Source organism: Phascolarctos cinereus, unplaced genomic scaffold (assembly GCF_003287225.1).
Source record: "Phascolarctos cinereus isolate Bilbo 61053 unplaced genomic scaffold, phaCin_HiC Scaffold_5;HRSCAF=322, whole genome shotgun sequence".
NCBI lineage: Eukaryota > Metazoa > Chordata > Mammalia > Diprotodontia > Phascolarctidae > Phascolarctos > Phascolarctos cinereus.
Genome location: NW_027555958.1, coordinates 40,694,552 through 40,716,465, shown reverse-complemented (window position 1 = coordinate 40,716,465; position 21,914 = coordinate 40,694,552). Strand labels below are relative to the sequence as shown.

The 21,914-nt window shown below is 41.4% G+C and overlaps 1 protein-coding gene across 7 annotated transcripts in view; it reads left to right on the top strand.

Moving 5' to 3' along the window:
* RFFL (ring finger and FYVE like domain containing E3 ubiquitin protein ligase) overlaps window positions 1-21,914 on the top strand; it is a 72,076-nt gene that overhangs the window by 31,026 nt on the left and 19,136 nt on the right. Inside the window, exon 2 of one of the 7 annotated variants that reach the window (XM_078154832.1) lies at window positions 20,415-20,535. The exons of 5 other annotated variants lie outside the window; for them this stretch is intronic. The gene's annotated coding sequence lies outside the window, so the exon portion shown is untranslated. Of the gene's footprint in view, window positions 1-20,328; window positions 20,536-21,914 lie in introns of all 7 variants that reach the window. One more of the 7 variants, XM_021006158.2, reaches the window with a different exon arrangement.

Sequence of the window (21,914 nt, the reverse complement as noted above, 5' to 3'; positions counted from 1 at the left end):
AGGGTAGCTAGGTGGCGCAGTGGATAGAGCTCCGGCCTTGGAGTCAGGAGGACCTGAGTTCAAATGCGGCCTCAGACACGTGACACTTACTAGCTGTGTGACCCTGGGCAAGTCCCTTAACTCTGATTGCCTCACCAAAACAAAAAAAAGACCTTTTGTCATGGATTAATTTGGGATCACTTCATCATTTGAGCAAAAGGAGTGTTACATAGGTCCCATTTGTTCACCAAATAGACAAAGTTTCTAGGAGGCCTAGAAATAGACAAATGCTTTGAGACTTATCTGTTTTTTCTTTAGGCATCTTGATCTTGCCCTGGCTCAATTCCATTAAATTTAGCAAAAAGTACATAGTATGCACTGTGTGCAAGATACTGTGGGCATTCTTGATGGATGCACAGAGAGCTGACATAGGGTCTTGCCTTTCAAGCTTACAGGTTGAATGGGGAGAGAATAAATACAGAAGTTCCACCCATATCGCAATCACTTCTGCTCTGGCTTCTGTCAGACTGCCCTTCTGCAAAGTCAACATTGCTCTCTTCTTTGCTAAATCCAATTGTTTTTTTTTTTCAGTTCTCAATCTTCTTGACCTCTCTTCTCATTTGACACTGTCGACCACCTCTCTGTCAGTGTGTTCTTTCTCCTCTGGGTTTTCATGGCACTGTTCTCCTCCTAGGTGTTGGTTGAGTTTTCTTTCTCTGTCTCTTTTTCACCATCTCTATCCTGCCACTTATGTGTAGGTGTGCCCCAGGACTGTGTCCAGGGCCCCCTCTTCTCTCCCTGCGTTCAGTCTTGGTGATCTCAGCAGCTCCCATGGATTTGATCATCATCTCTCTGCTGATGACTCCCAGATCTCTGTGTGGAGCCCTCATTTCTGTCCTGAGGTCTCATTCTGAATCTCTTACTGTTTCCTTGACACTCCACCTAGATATCCCCTAAGTATCCTTATCTCTTTACCCATACATTACCACAGCCACCTGAGGTCAGGCCCTGATTATCTTTTTCCTCAACTCTTGGGAAAAATGTACTTATGGTAACCTGTATTCTCTCACTTAGTGACTTCGTTTGCTTTGCAGGTGGGAGAACATGGGACATGTTTGATAGTAATAAATGTGGAGTAGAGAAAGTGGCATCCTTTGTGAGCTTTGGGGGTGACTGGATCCTTTACAATCCATACATGGAAGTAGGGAGGAGATGGAGGGGGTGGATCATTGGAAAATCTTGGATGCCAGGCAGAGAAGTTTGGATGTTATTTGAATAGACAGTAGGGAACCATTGGAGCTTTTTTTTTTCTTTTTAAAGGAGGAAAAGTGGCAGCACCAGAGCTGACATTAGAAGAATTAACCTCCAAATGGTATATTGAGTGGATTAGCCATAAGAGACTATTGACTATCTGCCGGTGCTTTGAGAGGTAATGAGGACCTGAACTGGTTTTGCTGGCTGTAAGAAGGCAAAGGCGAGCTGAAATACTGCTGATAGGGACTCTAGAAGGGCTTGGTGACTGAGTGGAGAGGGGCAGGGAGGAAATGGGGGGCAAAGAGCAGAGGTAGGGAGGAGGTGCTGACTGGGGAGAAAGATGGTGAATTGGATTTGGAGGTTTCCTTAGCACTTAGCATGAGAGGATGGGACTGGAGACTTAGATCAGGGAGGGGAGGCTTCTGCAGGAGTTGACACTGGGGGAGTGACTGAGTTTACCAAGGGAGAGAGAGTTGGAGAGAAAGGAAGAAGGTCAAGAATAAACACAATCTTAGGGAATGCCTAAAATAGGGGGTGGGGGAGTTAGGAGGAAGGGCCAGGAAAGGAACTAGAGAAGGGGAACTGTAAGAAAGGTCAGAGAAATGGGATAGGGCAGTGCCATAGAAGCTAGAGGAGGGGATGGTATCAAATACTGGCCGGAGGCCAAGGAATGACGACAGCTAATAACAGCTAGATTTTTATATAGGGCTTTAAGGTGTGCATATTACTTGACAAATATTATCTCATAGATCTGTACAACAGCCTTGGGCAGAAGGCGCTCTTACTATTTTCAGTTTACATGTGAGAAAACAGGCTAACTTGCAGATGGTTTCACACAGCTAGTATGGATCAGTCTGGATTTGAATTTGGGTCTTCCTAATTCCAGGTCCATCACCCTATACACCGTGCCACTTAGGATAAGTGAGGATTGAGAAGAGACTTTGGTTTATCAGTAGAAGACCACTGATCTTTCTCTTGGTTCCTCAAGCCACCTGTACCATCCTTTCCCCCCCTCCTTCATTCATACTTGACTTCGAATATTGAGACTTCTGTTGTTCACTCCCTATTTTGTCCAAATCTACACTTAACATCATCCCAAACTTTCTTCCTCTGTTGCTCCAGCCTTGTAGGAAAAAGTGGCCCTTTTCCTTACCAATACCAACATCTTTCTCTTTATCCATTTTCCTCCTGTCTTCTCTGGGAGCTCTCTCCTTGGATCATCCCTTCCAGTTCCTAATTTTCGGTTTGTGTTTATCCAGGGTCTCCTTTCAATCTACTTAATAGTGTGTTTAGATCCCTCTCATCCTTAAAACCTTCATTTGAACCTACCATCCCCTTAAGTTATCATATTACATCCTCCCTTTCACAGCTCAGCTTCTACAAAAGAGCTGCCTACACTCTTAATGCCCCCATGTTCTTACCTCCTATCCATTTCTCAGACCCTTGCAGTCCGCCCTCTAAGATCACTAACTCCAGTGGTGTTTTCTCAGTTCTCTTTGTCCTACTGTAGCATTTGACATTGTTGACCATCCCCTCCTCCTAGATGCTCTCTCTTCCGGGGTGTTTATAGTGCTGGCCTCTCCTACTTCTCCTTCTGCCTCTCTGGCTGCTACTTATCTGTCAGTCTCTTTTGCTGAATTATTGTCTATATATCCTGGCCTCTCTCCTTCTCACTCTGTATCCTCTATTTTTTGGTGAGTTCATCAGCTCCCCTCTGTCATCTTTTTGCAGATGACCTCCAGATGACCAGCCTTTTTTCTGAATTTCAGGCCTGCATGTCACTATACTTGGAGTCAAGAAGATTTGCATCCAGATCCTTACTATAGTTATATGATACAGGGTAAATCACTTAATCCCCCCACCCCCCATCCCCCCATCTTAGTTTCCTTCTTTGTAAAATGAGGAGCTTGGAGTTGAAGGCCTCTAAGTTCCCTGCTAGCTCTAAATCTATGATCCTGTAATCCTAGGGTCAGATTTTCATCAGGAAGTCCTACGGGCATCTCAAACTCAGCACATTTCAAAACAGAACTTACCTTTGCTTTAAACCCTACCCTCTTTCTAACTTCCTTATTTCTGTTGAGAATACCATACTTCCAGTTAGCCAAGTTCACAATCTCAGAGACATCCTTTAGCAGTCACATATTCTATTTAAATTTGACTCTCATCCTCAAATCCATTGAATTGCCAAGTCCTGTCTATTCTGCTTCTACATTAGAAATCTCTTGCATTCTTTCTCACTTATCATTCAGGTCGTTATTACCTCTCACCTGGACTATTACAGTACTATCCTAATTGGTCTCCCTGCCTCTTACCAACTCCTTTTCCAGTCCATCTTCTGTGCAGCTGCCAAGTTGTTAAGACCTGTACAGATTTGATCATGTCACCCACTCACCCATCCCCCATCCCCTAAACCAAGTTCCCATGACTTCCTGTTACCTCTAGACTCAAATACTGTGTGCTCTTTAGGGGGCATCTAGGTAGCACAGTGGATAGAGCACCAGTCCTGGATTCAGGAGGACCTGAGTTTAAACCTGGCCTCAGACACATAATACTTACTAGCTGTGTGACCCTGGGCAAGTCACTTAACCCTGTTTCCTAGCCACCCCCCCCCCCAAAAAAGAAAGCCCTTTGCCATCTGGTTCCAGCTGACCTTCTCAAGCTTGTTGGACATATTTATCTTTTAGGTACTCTTCTGTTCTAGCCAGACTTGGCCCTTTGCTGCTCCCCTTTCATGACATTCCATCTATTCTATCTCTAGTCTGTCTGCCTTGGTTTAGGTTCTCTCCCTCACCTCTGCCTCCCAGAAGCCCTTGCTTCTTTTCTGCCTAGCTCCAGTGCCACCTGGTTGCAGGAAGTCTCTTCTGATCACCCAAATTGCTAATGCATTGCTTTGTGTATCTACTTTATATTTTCATGTATACATTCTCCCCCCCTCCCCAGCCACTCCTTCCCCCTCCCCCTTCTCAGATTCTAAGCTTCTTGTGGGCAGCAGGTTTTTTTTTTAAACCTCTCCAGGGATAGTACAGTGCCTGGCACTCAAAAATGTTGGGAGAGTAAGTGGCAGAAGCAGTGGTGAGGCTGAGAATTTGGGGAAAATAAGGTGGGAAGAGTTTGGAAAAATACTAGAGAGTTCCTTAATTAATGTTTTTTCTTTTCTTTTTAACTTGACAGACGGTACTTGACAATCACTATCTTCTTCAAATCCTGGCACTACCTACCCCTATGCTTGTTGATGAATGGATTAATGACCTTCCAGAGAATTTTTTTTCCTCTTTTTTTTTTTTATGTTTTTTAGGCAGTTGGGGTTAAGTGACTTGCCCCCCAGGGTCACACAGCTAGTAAGTGTCAAGTGTTTGGTCTGAGGCTGGATTTGAACTCAGGTCCTCCTGACTTAAGGGCCAGTGCTCTATCCACTGAGCCACCTAGTTGCACCTAGAGAATATTTTCAGTAGAGTAGAGGAGTCATATATGACCAATTGCAAGGGTTTAATGAGTGGTTGGCGAGGAATCAGAGCAGTCATGATATACTTTAAGGCTGGGGATTGGAAAAGGACAGAAAAGTTACCTGGTTGTTTCGTTCTGTGGTGACAGGGTCAGTGAAGAGGGAGATAATGAAAATGGAGGAAGGAGAATAGGGAGAAGGGAGGGTTTGAGAAATATGAAGGGAGGCAGGATAAATTTAGAAGACTACTATTGAAAATACTATGGAATTGCTAAGAAGTAGCAGTGAGAGACAAGTTGAAGTTAAAAGCACACATTTGTAGTGGACAATAATATTTGGTAGCCCTGGAGCAAGAATGGAGAAAAAGTATATTATGTCCTTATCTAGGGCTGGGGATTAGCAGAAGCCTGGGTGGCTCTAGGTCTATATTATCGTCTTAATGAGATTATCATTCAAATGGAAAATGTTGAGGTGTCTAGATTGAGTAGGGAGGCTGATAACTCCAGAATGCATTGGAGGGATTGGTAAACTGGGATAACAAGGGAGCATTGGAAAGACTGGAGGTCTCAGAAAAAATTCAGGGGAGTTGAGGGTACTAACTAGGTAACTCTATAGACTGTAATGGGTTCTTTCTTTTCTTGAATTAGAGTTTGTTTTCTTATTCTGTAGGAAGTCAGTTCCTTTATACCTCACTAACCCATTTATTACCACACTGATCTCCCACACCTATTCCAAACCAAGCCTCCCATGGCAGCCTCTCCCTCTGCCTTCTCAGATCAGGACTTTGCCCATTTAATTTACTGAGAAAATTGAGGTTATTTGTGGAGCACTCCATCTTCTCTCCCCTCCTCATCTCATATCACTTGAGAAATCTTTCCCTACTTTCTTCATTGCTTCAGTCTTACATGAAGAGTGCCAGGGTAAACCCCTCTCCATGCAGCCTTCATACCATCCCAGTCCCTATCCCTATCCCATCCCAGGCATGACTAGGCCTGGAGTCAAGAACTCCTGAGTTCAAATATGACCTCTGGCACTTACTAGCTGTGTGACCCTGGGCAGTTCATTTAATGTTTGCCTTCGTTTTCTCAGCTGTAAAATGGAGATAGTATTAGTGCTACTTACCAGGGTTGTTGTGAGGATCAAATAAGATATATGTAAGTTCTTAGCGCAGTGCCTGGCCCATGGTTGGCACTTTTATAATTGCTTATTCTCTCTCTCTTCCTCTCCCTTTACTGCCAGTCCCTTCCCTGTGAAATTACCTTCCATTCACACTTGATATGCCTTGTATGTACTTTTTCTGCTTTTTGTTTTCTCCATTCGAATGTGAGCTCCTTGTATCCCCACTGCTTAGCCCAGTGAATAGTGTTTAGTAAGCGTTTAATAAATTCTTGTTGACTGACTGATCTTTTCCTTTCCTCTGCCTTGGTGGTTTCTCTTATCTAAATTTTTTTTTGTTTCTTCCCTTGAATTGATTTATCTGTGTTTAGTCCACACTTTTTATTCTTATTTTGCCTCATTCTTTCCCTTTAGGGGTCGGTGGGTAGGAATACCACATGGTAGGGGTTAGATTTTCTATGGCCATCTTATCTTCCTTGTGAGTCCTGTTACCAGTGTGGGAACAGTTCTGATTACATTAGACAGCTTTAGAAGAGCTAAGAAGCTGTTTTTGAGGCTCTCTTGCCTGCTGTTTTCTTGTTGGAAGTAGCTTTCAAATCCGTTCCAAGGAATAGTGAGGAAAACCTCTTCATCTATTCTGAGGAAAGATCAAGGATGTAGATGCACATTGTAGCATGCTTGAGGCTCCTTGTTTTCACCAAAGTACAAATACAAGATAGGGAAACCTGAGCTATTAGAATTGACTCAGGATTGTAGGATTTTTTTGAGCTGATGGGGACTTTGAAGAGCATCTCTTATAACCCTCTCATGTTGCGTAAGAGGAAACTGAACCCAGGACACCAAAAGTTACACAAAACCCAAATATGGTGGCTTAAAATGGATTAATTTCTTTCTTTGCTCAGGACTGTATTCATCCCTGAATATCTTAACAGGTTGGTCTTACAGGTTGTTTATAGACCGCTTGAGTTCCAAGACTGAAGATCAGTTGCCTGAATTATGTAGTGTGGTGCTAGAAAGTGATCTTTTGAGTTTTGCTTAAGGTGGAGGGAATGTTTTGGCAGGTTTTTTTTTTTTTGTTAGCGCTCTTACGTTGTAGAAATCAGTTACATGGTCTTTCCCTGTCGGTGATCAATCTTTTGTGTAATAGACCATCTAAAACCAATTCATTTTCAAAGTGTCCAATATGCAATTATCTAAACTTTGCAGAATTTTCTTGTTTACTTTCCTCAGCCTTAACGCGCACACACACACATACACACACTAAATTGCTTCAAATTTGTTTCTGCCACCTGGGTATTATCTGTAATTATAGAGTATCAAAGTTAATCAGGCCAGGTTGGATGTTGCCATGAAGTGTGGGTTTTCTGAAGTCTAGGGAACTCCTTTGAAACATTTAGGATTATCTTGTAGATGCCCATTACTCCAGACCAACTTTAGTCTCCTCATGCTTAGTGAGGGTAATTCATCTTGTTCTCTTCTGTACAGCTAGGAATCTAATACTTGAACTGCTTACTAAGTGGATGTCAGGAAGGTCAGAGGAGATGAGGTCTGTAAGAAAGGGTCAGGTCACTAATTGTTAGGTCTTGTAAGTCAGTTGTAAGTTAGTTGTGATAGCAGATGAGAAAGGCTGTGTGTTGTCCACTTCCTCATACTCAAGTTTTTTGTTGGCTTAGGGAGCAACAGTAGAAAGAGACAGAACAGGAAGTTGAATGCAAACAGGATATTCTGATCTTCCACCACTTTGTAAGCTTGAGCTTTAAAGCTTGGGGTAGCTGAAAGTAGAAAGTACTGTATTGGAGCTGGACTTGCAGAAATCCTGTGTTCATTCAGGTGTGGAACAGAGCTTTGTTTGGCTTTGACTCCACCCACTAAAGTCCAGGCCTTTCTCTTTACAAAGGATTAATTTTCCCCCTCTCACTATTATAGCATATTGCATCCATATGAACTGTAAAATGAAACCTTTGATGGTTGAGCCTATGGCTTTATGGAAGACAGTCTCTGCTGGGCTGTGAAGTTTGTAACAGCAGTAGGAAATCTTAGGCCACGTTGGACTGGGCAAATTCTTTAGTATTCTAACTTTTCACATGGGTCCTTGTAGTTAGGCCCTATGTTTTCTTGCAAGATTTCTGTGCATAGATTGGTGTGTGTTTGGACACGCTTCCAGAACTTAACTCTTATCCCTCCACTCTCCCCCTCCCCTTACAGATTGTCTGGCACCATGGTTATAGTATTTGGGACTGATGAGGACTTGAAGTAGTACTATAAATGTTGTCCGACACTGGCTGCTTGTTCCATCCTCAGCCAAAGTCGCACAGAATAGATTAAACACAGTCGAATCTGTTTGGGAAACATTTTCTTGTATTGGTGATGAGAATTGGAGGTTATAGAACCAACTCTTAAGCTCCTAAATTAGTATATATACCTAAAGAAAAGGTCTAACCTTTTCATTTGCTTGTCTAGTAGCTTCCGCTTGCCTCTAGGATAAAATCAAATCAACAGTTTTTTTTTTTGATGTGAAGATTAACTTTATTTATTTATTTATTTTTAAAAAAGATAAATTTGTTTATTTTTAGTTTTCAATATTCACTTCCACAAGTTTTGAGTTCCAAATTTCTCACCCCTACCCCTACCCCTACCCCAAGATGTCATGCATTCTGAATACCCCTTCCCCTGGTCTGCCTTCTCTTCTATCTCTCCCCCCTCCCTTCTCTTATCCCCTTCCCCTTCTATTTTCCTGTAGAGCAGGATAGACTTCTGTACCCCATTTCCTGTATTTCTTATTTCCCAGTTGCATGTGAAAACATTTTTTTTAAAACATGTGTTTTTAAAACTTTGAGTTCCAAATTTTCTCCCTTCCTCCCTCCCCACCCACCCTCATTGAAAAGGTAAGCAACTCAATATAGGTTGTACATGTGCAGTTATGCAAAACACTTCCTTAGTAGACATGTTGTGAAAAACTAACTCTATTTCCCTTAATCCTATCCTGCCCTCCCATTTATTCTGTTCTTTCTTTTGACCCTATCCCTCCTCAGAAGTATTTGCTTCTGATTACCCTCTTTCCCAGTCTGCCCTCCTCTCTATCACACCCCTGCTCTCTTGTCCCCTTCTCCCCCTATTTTCCTGTAGGGCAAGACAGATTTCCATACCCAATTGAATGTGTTTGTTATTCCCTCCTTAAGCCAAATCCTATGAGAATAAGATTCACTCATTCTCTCTCACCTTCCCCCGTTTCCCCTCCACTGTAAGAGACTTTTCTGTTATTTTTTTGTGAGATAATTTACCCCATTCTACCTCTCCCTTTCTTCTCCAAGTATCATCCTCTCTCATCCCTTAATTTTATTCTCCAGATATGACCCCTTAATCTTCAAGTCACCCTGTGCCCTCTATCTATCTATCTATATATACATATATACATACAATTTTTTTCCTTCAACTACTCTAATACTGACAAAGGTCTCATGAGTTACAAATATCATCTTTCCATGCAGGAATGTAAACAGTTCAATCTTAAGTCTCTTATGATTTCTCTTTCCTGTTTACCTCTTCATGTTCCACTGGAGTCCTGTATTTGAAAGTCAAATTTTCTGTTTAGCTCTGATCTTTTCATCAGGAATGCTTCAAAGTCCTCTATTTCACTGAATGACCATTTTTTCCCCTGAAGGATTATACTCAGTTTTGCTGGGTAGGTGATTCTTTGTTGTAATCCTATCTCCTTTGCCCTTCAGAATATTATATTCCATGCCCTGTGGTCCTTTAATGTAGAAGCTGCTAAGTCTTGTGTTATCCTGATTGTGTTTCCACAGTACTTGAATTGTTTCCTTCTGGCAGCTTGTAAGATTTTCTCCTTGACCTGGGAACTCTGGAATTTGGCTACAATGTTCCTAGGAGTTTTCCTTTAGGGATCTCTTTCAGGAGGAGATCTGTGGATTCTTTCAATTTCTATTTTGCCCTCTGGTTCTACTGTATCAGGGCAGTTTTCCTTGATAATTTCTTGAAAGATGATGTCTAGGCTCTTTTTTTGATCATGGCTTTCAGATAGTCCCATAATTTTTAAATTCTCTCTCCTGGATCTATTTTCCAGGTCAGTTGTTTTTCCAGTGAGATATTTCACATTGTTTTCTAATTTTCCATTCTTTTGGATTTGTTTTACAGTGTCTTGATTTCTCCTAAAGTCACTGTCTTCCAATTGCTCTATTCTAATTTTTAAGGAAGTATTTTCTTCAGTAATCTTTTGGACTTCCTTTTCCATTTGGCCAATTTTTCTTTTTAGGGCATTTTTCTCCTCATTGGCTTTTTGGACCTCTTTTGCCATTTGGGTTAGGCTGTTTTTTAAGGTGTTATTTTCTTCAGTATTTTTTGGGGTCTCCTTTAGCAGGCTGTTGACTTGTTTTTCGTGATTGTCTTGCATCACTCTCAGTTTTTCCTCTGCTTCCCTTACTTGCTTCTCAGAATCCCTTTTGAGCTCTTCCAAGGCCTGGGACTGATTCATATTTTTCTTGGAGGCTTTGGATGTAGGAGCTTTGACTTTGTTGTCTTCTTCTGGTTGTATATTTTGATCTTCTTTTTCACCAAAGTAAGATTCTGTGGTCTGACTCGTTTTGTGCTGCTTGCTCATGATCCCAGCCCATTACTTGAGTTTTAAACTCTTTGTTAAGGTAAGAGTCTGCTTCCAATGTGGAGAGTGTATTGTCCCAAGCTTCAAGGGTTTGTATAGGTGTTTTCAGAGATCCTTGTAGGGCCCTGTAAATTTTCAGTTCTTCCAAGGTGGTATGATAAGGGCGAGGTGTTTACTCCTTTCCTGTCCTGTGACCACAAGTATTCCTTTCTGTCCCCTAACTGTGAGGAAGGGTTCCTCTCCACAGCCACTCCAAGCTCTACCACACCAGCGTTCCTCCTCACCCCAGCACCTCCGCCCAGAACTGTGACCCAGATCCAAACAGGGGCAAAGCCAGAGATTCCTTCCTCAGCACTGGCAGGAGAGATCCCTGCGATCCCTCTCTGATCAGCCACTGGATTCCCCCTCAGTCTGTGGGCTGGAAGCTCGGGAAGCAGCTGTCCCCCCCAGGGTCACGCTGTTGGGGAATGGAGCTGAAACCCCACCTTCCTGTCTCAGCACCGACAGAAACAGACTTTTCCCACTGACCTTCTAAGTTGAGGAGTCTGGAAACCTCCACAGCTGCCTGCGATTCAGTCCTCTGAGGTCTGCTGCAGGCTTGCTGGGGCCTGTGCGTCCACGCCGCGCTGCGTTCCCAGCCTGGTGCAATACACCTTTCTGATCAATCATCCAGGTTGTCTTGGGCTGGAAATTTGTTTCACTCTGTCTTTTTGTGGGTTCTGCTGCTTCAGAATTTGTTTAGAGCCATTTTTTATAAGTATTTGGAGGGGTTTGGGGGAGAGCTCAAGCAAGTCACTGCTTTCACTCCGCCATCTTGGCTTTGCCCCCCCCAAATCAACACTCTTAGGAAAAAGACTCTTAAAGGCGTTTTCAGATTATTCTACATCATACAACTTGTTCCTGACAGCCTGCTGCTCCATTCATGACATTCTATTTCTAGTATCATTTGCCTTTGCATGAATGTGCCCCATCCTGATCTCCTCCTCACTGAATCCTTTCTTCAGATGCCAACTAATTCAGGCCTCCAACCTGAGGCCTTTCCTAAGTGGTAAGTGCCTTTCTCTAGGAAATGACTTTTTGCTTATTTTGCACACGGTTTGTATTCATTTGTCTGTTTTCTTATGCCCCAAATAGGCTGTAAACTTCTTGAGGGAAGTGAGTGCTTTTGTCTTTTTAGCCACAGCACTTAGCACATGGCAGCCCCTTAATAATGCTTGTGGGATTCATAAAGCAATTTTAGGATCATGGCAGTATAGATCTAAGGCTGGAAGTCATTCTCGAGATCCTAGACCCCTTCCTCCCTGCTTTCATCAGCATTTCTTGGGTGCAGAAATGCAGCCTTGATCTCTTTGCAGCATACCAAGTGACAGTATACTTCTACAAACCCCTCTCTGGATTCCAGATTTCTAGGTTGCTGGAGCGCCTATTTTTCTTTTCTTTTTTTGTGAGTAAGTTGGGGTTAAGTGATTTCCCCAGAGTCACACAGCTAGTGAATGTTGTGTCTGACACGGAGTTTGAACTCAGGTCCTCCTGACTCCAGGGCTGGTGTTGTATTCACTGTGCCACCTAGCTGCCCCCTTTCCTCTTAAATTTGTTGGTGATGGGTACTTCTAGATTGAGTTGGTTGGGTTTCTGGGTTTTTTTGTACAATGTAGTGTTCAGGGTTGACAGTAAAACAGGAAGGAGACCTAAATTTGAGCATTGAAACAGCTTTGGTTCTATGGAATTGAAAAATCACCAAACTCTATGACTTGAGGATTGTGTTAAATGTTTGTGGATAGTCAAAGAACAAGAACAAAAGTATGGACTTTGGAGTTCAGGCATCAAAATGCCAAGTAAAGGTTTCTAGAGTAGTCGTCAGCCTGTCATTTGACCTAAAACACAGAAGTTGAACTTAGTTTTAGTATTCATTGAGAGTCTACTGTATGTTTAACACTGACTTGTTGACCTGGCCCAGTGAGGAAGTCCCAGAAAACCAGTATATAGTTCCATGTCATGTCAGAGAGCATTTATTAAGCACTTACTATGTGCCAGGCACTGTGTTAAACAAGCTGAAGAAAGACAAGAGCTAGTCCTTGCCCTCAAGGAGCACGTAGTCAGGTATTGGAGACGACAGCTCTGTACAGAAAATGTGTGCAGACGGTAGATTGGAGGTCATTGACACAGAGAAGGCAAGAAGATAAGGCTTCTTGCAGAAGGTGGACTTTTAGCTGGGCCTTGAAGGAAGCTGGGAGAACCAGGAAGTGGAGACTGGGGGGGATGGTTCTGGACCTTTCCAAGGACTTGGTTATTCCCTGTCCCTCTATCCAAGCTTCAGGAGCAGAGAGGGATGAGACTGGAAGGAAATGGAAAATCTGAAGGGGGAGATGGGTCTTCCTTCAAGCTCTGCTAAAATCCCAGGAGAGAAGAGAGTTCCAGGCATGGAGGTTGGTAAGGAAAAATGCATGGAATCAGGAGATAGGAGTGTTGTGTGTTTGAGGAACAATTCTGTGGATAATGGAAAATAGAGCCTGCTTTCCTTCTTGCCCAACAGGTTGGATAATGGACCCTTTTTCTTCTTAATGGACTTTGCCAGCTAATTAAGCTATAGGTCTATTTATTCTTGGTCTTCAGGATTATTAGTTGACTGCTTGGTGAACTGCTCTTTCCTGACTAAGTTAGTCCTGGGGCAAGAATGACTAGGCTAGAATGAAAAGTGTGGCCTTCTCTTCTGCAGTGTTCAATCTGTTAGCTATTTGGAATCCTATCCTGATTAGAAGCCTCCTTATCATTTATCAGACCTGAAGGCACTATTTTGGCACAATTCTATTGGTCAGAATTGTTTTGTATTAAACTGTCTCTGGCAGATATGCCAAGGTCCCTCCACGTGTATTTGTCATGAACTAGGTGGAACAAAAAGGAATTCCCAATGATATTTATAACTCAGAATGATTCTTCCCTGTATGTGGGCTTTACTCCCCCCCCCAATGCATTTTTCTAGTGGTATTCTCATTTTCCATAATCACATGACTAAATTGAATATGCTGCCTGCTCTAGACACAGGAATTCCTTACGGTGATTCCACTGCAAACGTGCCCCCCCCCTCAGTGCCTCCCCGCCCCAATGATCTTGGATTATTTTGTAGATACTTTATACACACATACAGTGTATATGTACGTGTTATCTCCCCTGCTGGAATGTAAGTTCCTCTTTTTTGTCCTTCTGTTCCCAGTTGCATGCTTTGGATATATTGAATGGTTTTAAATTCTAGGTACTACTGGAACAACATGGCCAAACCCAACTTTCACATTTTATACTACTTTTTTTGCAAATGTGGTTCTGTTTTTGTACAGAGCTCCCAGTGGAAAATTCTGTGGTGAAATTGATAATCTTAGAGAATTGCCCAGGGTGCTGAACATTTAATTTAGGGCTTGCCTCAAAGTCACCTCCCAGGCTGGTCAGGTCAGTGCAAAAGGCTGGACTGGAACCCAGGCCTTCTTGGTGCCTCAACTTAAAAATCTTGTTATTGTTCTTGTGGCAAATCGTTTCTGAAAAGTAAATGAGGGAGATTTTTCAGTATCAGACTTTTTCTTCAAGGGTTTTGTGGTGGCTGTAACACTGAACAGACTATATAAAGTGTGATTGGGGGGGTAGGTAGGGTTTAAACATAAATTTAGGTTATTGACCTCTTATTATTGTTAGTCAAATGTCACAGATCCCAGAACTGTGGTTGAGGCATCGATAGTGAGAAGTGCTCAGCTTGAAACTGGTTTGGAATACCGTTGAGAAACAGAAGCATGCTTTCTAAATGGCAGTAGTTTTAAGGCGCTGGCATTTGCACCATGGGGTTTTAGTAGTGTTTGACTGTAAGTGATAGAATAATTAGTGGCATAGGCAATCATACAAGAATAGCATTACATGTTTCAATCCAAGGCCTTTAAGGAAAATTTTGCAAAGGATCCATTGCCCCCCGACCTGGGGGTTGCCTTTGTTTGGTGTGCGCTGCCGAGCCTGTTGGGTAGTTTGGGGAGCAGCCACCCCAGTACTTTCGGTGTTTTTGAAAAGTTGAAAACTTTTAGGCCCTTTGGTTACTATTTTCTCATCCGGTTTTTTGGCTTAAAATGAAACTTGCATGCGAGCAGGAATTACTTGTGTATTCCCTAACTGTAACTGTGCACTGCAATTCAGGGCTGTCTTTGAGGATGGAGTGTCTATTACAATTTAAAACCTTGTATGTGCTTTCAGCACCGAGAACCAACCTTGCGAAATATCCCTTGTTTATGTCCTGCTGCTCCACCACCCCTGTGGTGGTGTTTACACTAATTCAAGCCCTTGGATCTGGCATTCCGCCCTGTGCACTTGTCTCCTTTATGACTGAGGGGCTCTGTATTTTATGTTCTAAAATAAATATCTTCGAAATAATCTTAGCATCACAAAGAACATATTTCATTGCCTAGAATCCAGTAAGTTAAACCAGCTAGTTACTTCATGATTTACAGTGTAATTTTCTTATTTGTCCTACTGTAGCAGTGCCATTTTTACTCTTAGCCTTGTCACATTTTAAATCTTCCTGGCCAAGGTGGATGACTTAGTCACACTTACTGGAAAATTCTGTGCTACTTTTAAAAAAGTTAAATGGTTTTAGGGGCATCCTTGTGTCCTAATTAAATTTTCATGTAAACTCCCAAATTTAGATGTTTAAAACACCATGTATCATATTTAAATTCTCAAGCTAGGTAGCTGTTTACTAGATGGTGTCATCTACTGTCTACAGGCCTTCATTCCATGCTGCTAAGTTCCAAACACAGCATTGAAAGCATTGAAAGATCAGAGATGGACTTTGGACTTTTATCCTTGAAAAAAGGTCATTTCTGAGTTCCTTCTGGACCTTTTTGCTGTTGATTGGTTACATCACCTTTAGAATAGCACTCCTGTTTTTATTAAAGGTACTTTAGATAGAGATGAAGACTGTCGCCACATTTTCTAGATAGGAAAATTGAGGCCAGGCAGGTCACTCAGAAGTGATTTGTCCAACATCACATCATTAGTTATTGGCAGAACCTGTATGAAGAAGCCGGGTTTCCTGAATCCTATTCTGCTTCCATGAAAGCGGAACCCAGGATTCCGTACTGTCTCCACCTTGTAATTTATATGTGTCATTCTTAGTCCATTAGTGATTCAGGTAAGGGCAGGTAGGTGCTACAGTGTAAAGAGCATTGAGCTTATAATCAGGAAATCCTGAGTTCAGATGTGGCTCCAGGTGCTCACTAGCTCTGTTTGCCTACATTTCGTCATCTGTAAAATGGGAGTAATAAATAGACTTATGTTGCAGGGTTGTTGTGAGGATAAGTAAGATAATATCTGTAAAGCATTTAGCACATAGTAAGCAGTATATGAATGTTAGCTAATATTATTTTGTCCATGAAGAGGAGCAACCAGTAATTCCTTTCTGTCTCTAAACCTGAGAACCATAACTAGATCTGGATGGATAACAGAATTGCATGTAGTAGCTGTGACCATTATCTCTAGCTACATACTACTCCTGATTTAAATCTAACTCTTTAAAAACTGCTCCAATGACCTGAAAGATGGTGAACTATGCCTGGGCAGGGCGAAGCCAGAGGAAACTCTGGTGGAGGTCCGTAGCGGTCCTGACGTGCAAATCGGTCGTCCGACCTGGGTATAGGGGCGAAAGACTAATCGAACCATCTAGTAGCTGGTTCCCTCCGAAGTTTCCCTCAGGATAGCTGGCGCTCTCGCAGTGGTCGTCCGGTCGGGCGGGGGCCGCCCCCCCGCGGGGCGGGCCCCCTGGCACCCGCCGCCACGCAGTTTTATCCGGTCAAGCGAATGATTAGAGGTCTTGGGGCCGAAACAACAACAATCTGCTGCAGTCATTCTGCCAGCACCTGTAGTCCCCACCTTGTAGACTGATGGTTATTGGTCTTGAGCCAGAGGCACCATTTCGGGATGCCCATCCCTACCCATTTGGGAGAATTCTTTATACCTTCTCACCATCTTTCCCCAAACCTTTGGTTTTTCATATTTAACTGTTTCCCTTGGCTTCTGGTTTTTTATTTTCTGTTCCTGTAAAGGTCATGTCAGTTAATTGCCCTTTTGCTCTACTCACTGTCCCTGGGATTTCCCAGTCCAAAACTCCCATCTCTGGTCACCAAACCCTTATAGCAATTGTCTTCCTGGTTAAACAGTAAGTTCTTTGTGGGGCAGGCCCTGCGTTTCTTTGTTTGTGACCCCAATATGTGACACTTCTTGGCTCATAGTAAGGAAACAATAATAAACAAACCACAAACAAATGAATAAATAAATAATGGATTTTCATTAATTCATGTTAACTTTAGCCTTCCAGGCCCTTCTTACTCTGTATTTATGCTGTTTTAATATTAGATTGGCTTTTTAAATACAAGAATTTAAACAATTTCTTTTAAGAGAGTTGTTTACGACAAAAACAGTTGGCATGCTTTTTTTTTTACTTCTCAATATATGTAATTAGTTAAAATTATTTCCAAGAGACTTAGCTAAACCCTAGTTGTAGGTTTTACAGTGCAGTTGCTTTCAGAGCCATTACAGTTGCACTTTAACTTACTTGCAAGTCATGGCATCGTCTTCCTGATGTCATGGTCCTCTTCGAAAACAAAAGACACACCACGCACATAGTTACAACTCTTAATTTGCTTCCTAAGGGTACCAGACAGGATGAAGCTGGGCATATTCTTTTTTTTTTTTAAGGCAGTTGGGGTTAAGTGACTTGCCCAGGGTCACACAGCCAGTAAGTGTCAAGTGTTTTGGTCTGAGGCTGAATTTGAACTCAGGTACTCCTGACTTCAGGGCCGGTGCTTCATACACTGAGCTCCAAAGCTGGGCATATTCTACATGAAAGATCCGTGAGGCATCTTTTCTTGATGTTCTCACAGCATAAATACTTTTAAGCACCCCAGGAAAGCATTAGTGAGCATAGGGAAAGCCACCCTAAAAAAAACAGTGAAATCCTTAGGAGTTCCTTACTCTGAAATAAAAAAATCTGGTTTATTATGTCAGTAATATGATTCTTTGAAGCTCTGGGTCATTTTAATTAGATTTTGCAAAAGACTAGACATTATTGAGGTTTTAGATATGTATATTTTTATACACACATATATATTTTATTTTAATTTTTTTTTGTTTTTTGGTGAGGCAGTTGGGGTTAAGTGACTTGCCCAGGGTCACACAGCTAGTAAGTGTTATGTGTCTGAGGCCGGATTTGAACTCAGGTCCTCTTGACTTCAGGGCTGGTGCTTTATCCACTGTGCCACCTAGCTGCCCCTTACACACATATATATTTTAAATAAATATTTTAAATTTCACTGGTATAGGCAGATTCCATATGGTCAAATTCCTTCTTCCAGTGCTTGTTTGGTATGTACTCTGCAAAGTAGTTCTGTGTGCATTTACAGATAGCCTGTTATAGAAGAACCGTGGCAACTTACAGCAATTAACTTTGAAATAGCCCAGGCTTGAACTGGAGTTAGCTGGTTCTTTGTGTTGTGCTTAGTTGGGGTGAGCTTTTCAAAGTGGAAATGCAAATAAACACCAAAATTTATCAGACATTTAAAAAAATCGGTTTCTTCCTTTACCCTAGAAGCACCTAGATATTGATGATTCAGTTTAGATTATTTGCCCCAGTCACGTGAGCCAAAAATTCTTATAGGAGAAGTTGGTCATTTGTGGCAGGGAGAGGCCCACAAAGAAGGCATATTTGGAATTCCTTAGAATTGTAGGGCTAGATAGCTGTTAATTAAAGTCACCTTGCCTGTAACTCTGACTTAATACGCCCCAACTGCAATAGAGAATTTATCTTGCCCAGTTATTAACATTTGTAACTTTCCTTTTCACCAGTTTCACAAAACAGAAACCTTCCCCTCACCCTTTCCCATTTTAGATAAATACAAGGGTAGAGAGAAGCTGACTAAAAACCCTGGTGGGAGAAGAGGGGCCAGGCCAAGCCACTTTTGATTACTCAATAGGAAATGAAAATCTGTCTTTTCTGAATAAGTGTGAAGGTAGATAAGAAAGAATGTAGAGAAGGAGCAACTTTCAAACTTGCTGAAGATGGGGATCACTCACTAATAGGACTGAATACTTGACAATTAAGTTGAGCATATTGGAAATTTCTGAGGAGGAATTCTCTTCTCTAACCTTACCTAGCATCTGAGCGGTTTTGTTGCCTGGGACACCCCGTAAAATGGGAACATTGAGTAGGATTGTGAAATAAAGGCCTGTCCCCAAGCTAAGGTGTGTGCCTGGTACTTCATGACCTATGGTTTACCCCACGCACCCCCAGAGGTAGTTTTGGGTCTGGTTTAGGATTTCCTGAGGACTCCCCCCCCCCCCAATGAACTCTGCTTTGCCTCCATCAATACGCTAGCTCACCTCCACCACCGCAGGACTCTGCTGCCTTTGATAGAAGGCTGAGTTTTTATTTTATTTTTATTTTTTTATTTTTATTTTATTTTTTGACGGAGCAACATTTATTTTGTTTGTGATTTCAAACCAAAACCTAGGACTAAGCCAAAATTTAAAAATTTGCTCTCTTTGAAAAGATTAATTAACATTTTTATAGTCATTTTAGAAATTAAGGAAACTGAGGCATAGACAAGTACTAAAAGTCAATGACTTTACCAAGAATGAGCCAGAGTTTAGATTTAAATAGGGTTGAGTCTGTAGCTTTAATCCCCCTGAACTTACAAATTCCTCTTAACTCTAAAAGTGCCCCTATTTTCTGAATTAAAAAAAATCAGGACACATGGGTTAAGAAAGGATATTCCTTTCGTAAGGCCTCATTTTTACTTTTTAAAAAAATTTTATTAATTTATTTTGATTTATCAGCAATCACTTCCATATGCTTTTGAGTTGAAAATTTTTCTCCCCCTTCCTTCCCCCCACCCTCCCCAAGACGGTGCACAATTTGATATCGGCTTCACATTTACATACCCATTAAACATATTTTCACATTAGTGATGTTGTAAGTAAAAATTAAAACCAACAGGAGGAACCATCAGAAAGATGAAACAAAACTCAACAGAAGGTAAAAACAAGTGATAGCGATTCGACTTCCATAGTTCTTTCTTTGGATGTGGACAGCATTTTTCATCCCGAGGCCTCTGGAGATGTCTTAGATCCTCGTAACACTGAGAAGGGTTCAGTTTAACAATCTTAGTCATTGCATAACATGGCTGTTATTGTGTACAAAGTCCTCTTGGTTCTGCTTGCTTCACTCAGCATCAGACCATATAAGTCTTTCCAGGTTTTTCTGAAGTCAGCCTGTTCATCGTTTCTTATAGCACAATAGTATTCCATTAACATTCATGTACCACAACTTGCTCAGCCATTCCCCAACTGATGGGCATCCTCTCAATTTCCAATTCTTTGCCACCACAAAAAGAGTTGCTATGAATGTTTTTGTACATGTGGGTCCTTTTCCCATTTGTTTGATCTCTTTGGGATATGGCCCTAGAACTGCCATTGCTGGATCAAAGGGTATGCACATTTTTGTAGCCCTTTGGGCAAAGTTCCAAATTGTTCTCCAGAATGGTTGGATCAGTTCACAACTCCACCAGCAATGTATTAGTGTTCCAATTTTCCCGCATCCTCTCCAACATTTATTATTTTCCTATTTTGTCATGTTGGCCAATCTGATAGGTGTGATGTGGTACCTCAGAGTTGTTTTGATTTGCATTTCTCTAATCAGTAATGATTTAGAGCATTTTTTCCTATGACTATAGATGGCTTTAATTTCTTCATCTGAGAACTGTCTGTTCATATCCTTTGACGATTCATCAGTTGGGGAATGGCTTGTGTTCTTGTAAATTTGTCTTAATTCTCTATATATTTTAGAAATGAGGCCTTTATCAGAGAGACTGGTTGTAAAAGTTCTTTCCCAATTTTCTAGAAGGCTGAGTTTTTAGATGGAGGTCAAAGGCTCCAGAGGACTTAAAGCTCCATCCTCTCCATCCTCTCCATCCTCTTTTCCTTCAGTGGAGAAAGGGGGATAACTGGATCACACATCTGAGATCTTAAAACTGCCCAGTTCTTCATGAGGAGCCAACTGTTGTTGTCGACTAACAAGGAGGGGAGCTTTTTCTTCCAAAGATACTCCGTAAGTGAGGACTGAGTCTGCGCTGAGACAAAGCTGGCAATAGAGCAGAGAATTAAAAGGGACGGGATTCAGGTTTAGTAAGGAATTAAGAAATGTGCAGAGCTGGCTGACTTAATTATTGAATTGAGTTCTGTAGCCGTATTCCTGGCCTTGGCTCTTCTGATGAATATTGTTACCATATGAAAGGAGAAAGACCATTTTCCCTTTTTTATTCAAGATTTTAGACAAAATTAATTTAAAATTTTACCTTGTTATGATGGGATGGAATGGGGTGGGTTGGGGAGAGGGTGGGGAGATCACACCTCAAATGGCCCAAGGCTGTTTACATTTTAAAATACTATACTTCTCTTCTCTCATTTTTCTATGCCTCCAAAGACCAGAAGCTTGTGAGTTTTCTCTCTGGTTTACTTTGTGACTGTGGCCAAATTTAAAGGATGAGTAAGGACCTTCAGATATCTGGGCCTTCCCAGATTCTTATGGGAAGAGACGGTTGTTACAAATACATACATACATACACGATAGACATATTTGTAATTATTTTGAGGGAGAGAGATTTGTTTTACTTCGTGTTCCAGGAGCCTGAAATCGAAAGATGTTACTAGTGCTAACACTATTTGCAAAAATATTTTCGAGTCCTATTTCCTGAATGAAGCTGTGCCAAGTATCTTAAAGGGCAAATAAGATAAATTAGAAGTCTGCCTTTTCAGGGCTTACCATCTAAAATAAATAGGACTGACCAGAAGAAAATGCTTGTGGTATAAAAGATTATTGAACAGTAGATATTAAATGAATACTTAAATAGTTAAGCTTAAATATTTGTAGTTTGTGTAGTTGGTTTTGTAGGACTAGATTATAAGCCTCAGAAATATGGGAATTTTTTATCTTTGCATTTCCTCTAGTTGGGAGACAGGCAATTGCATATATAGTAGACATTTAAAAGTCTTTGAATCAATGAAAATGGGCTTTTTCACTGTTGGGGCAAAAACTACAGTTCCTTTGTGTGGATTAGTTTGAAGTAATAAAGTATTTAATTTTTAATCTCTAATAACAAAAGTCTTTATTGCCTCTCTTAGTCCACCAAGAACATGAAATCTTTGTATCACATTGCATGGTGAAAATTAGATTTTTAATGGACTCTCCTGTAGCTGTTTAGGTTGTTCTGAAACCCTGATTAGGTCTGTGGAGCAGGTGAGTAGAAATCGAGGGGCCTTATTTGGTTGTCTTCTTATAGCTCCAGTTTCCCATCTGTGAAATGGGGTAAATAACCCCTGGCCTCTTAATAAAGCTATTGTGAAGGTAAAACTATGCATTTGAACTCTGAGAAATGGCTCTATTTTTTCCTTTTTTAAAAAACTTGAATTCTTTCTTTTGTTTTTACA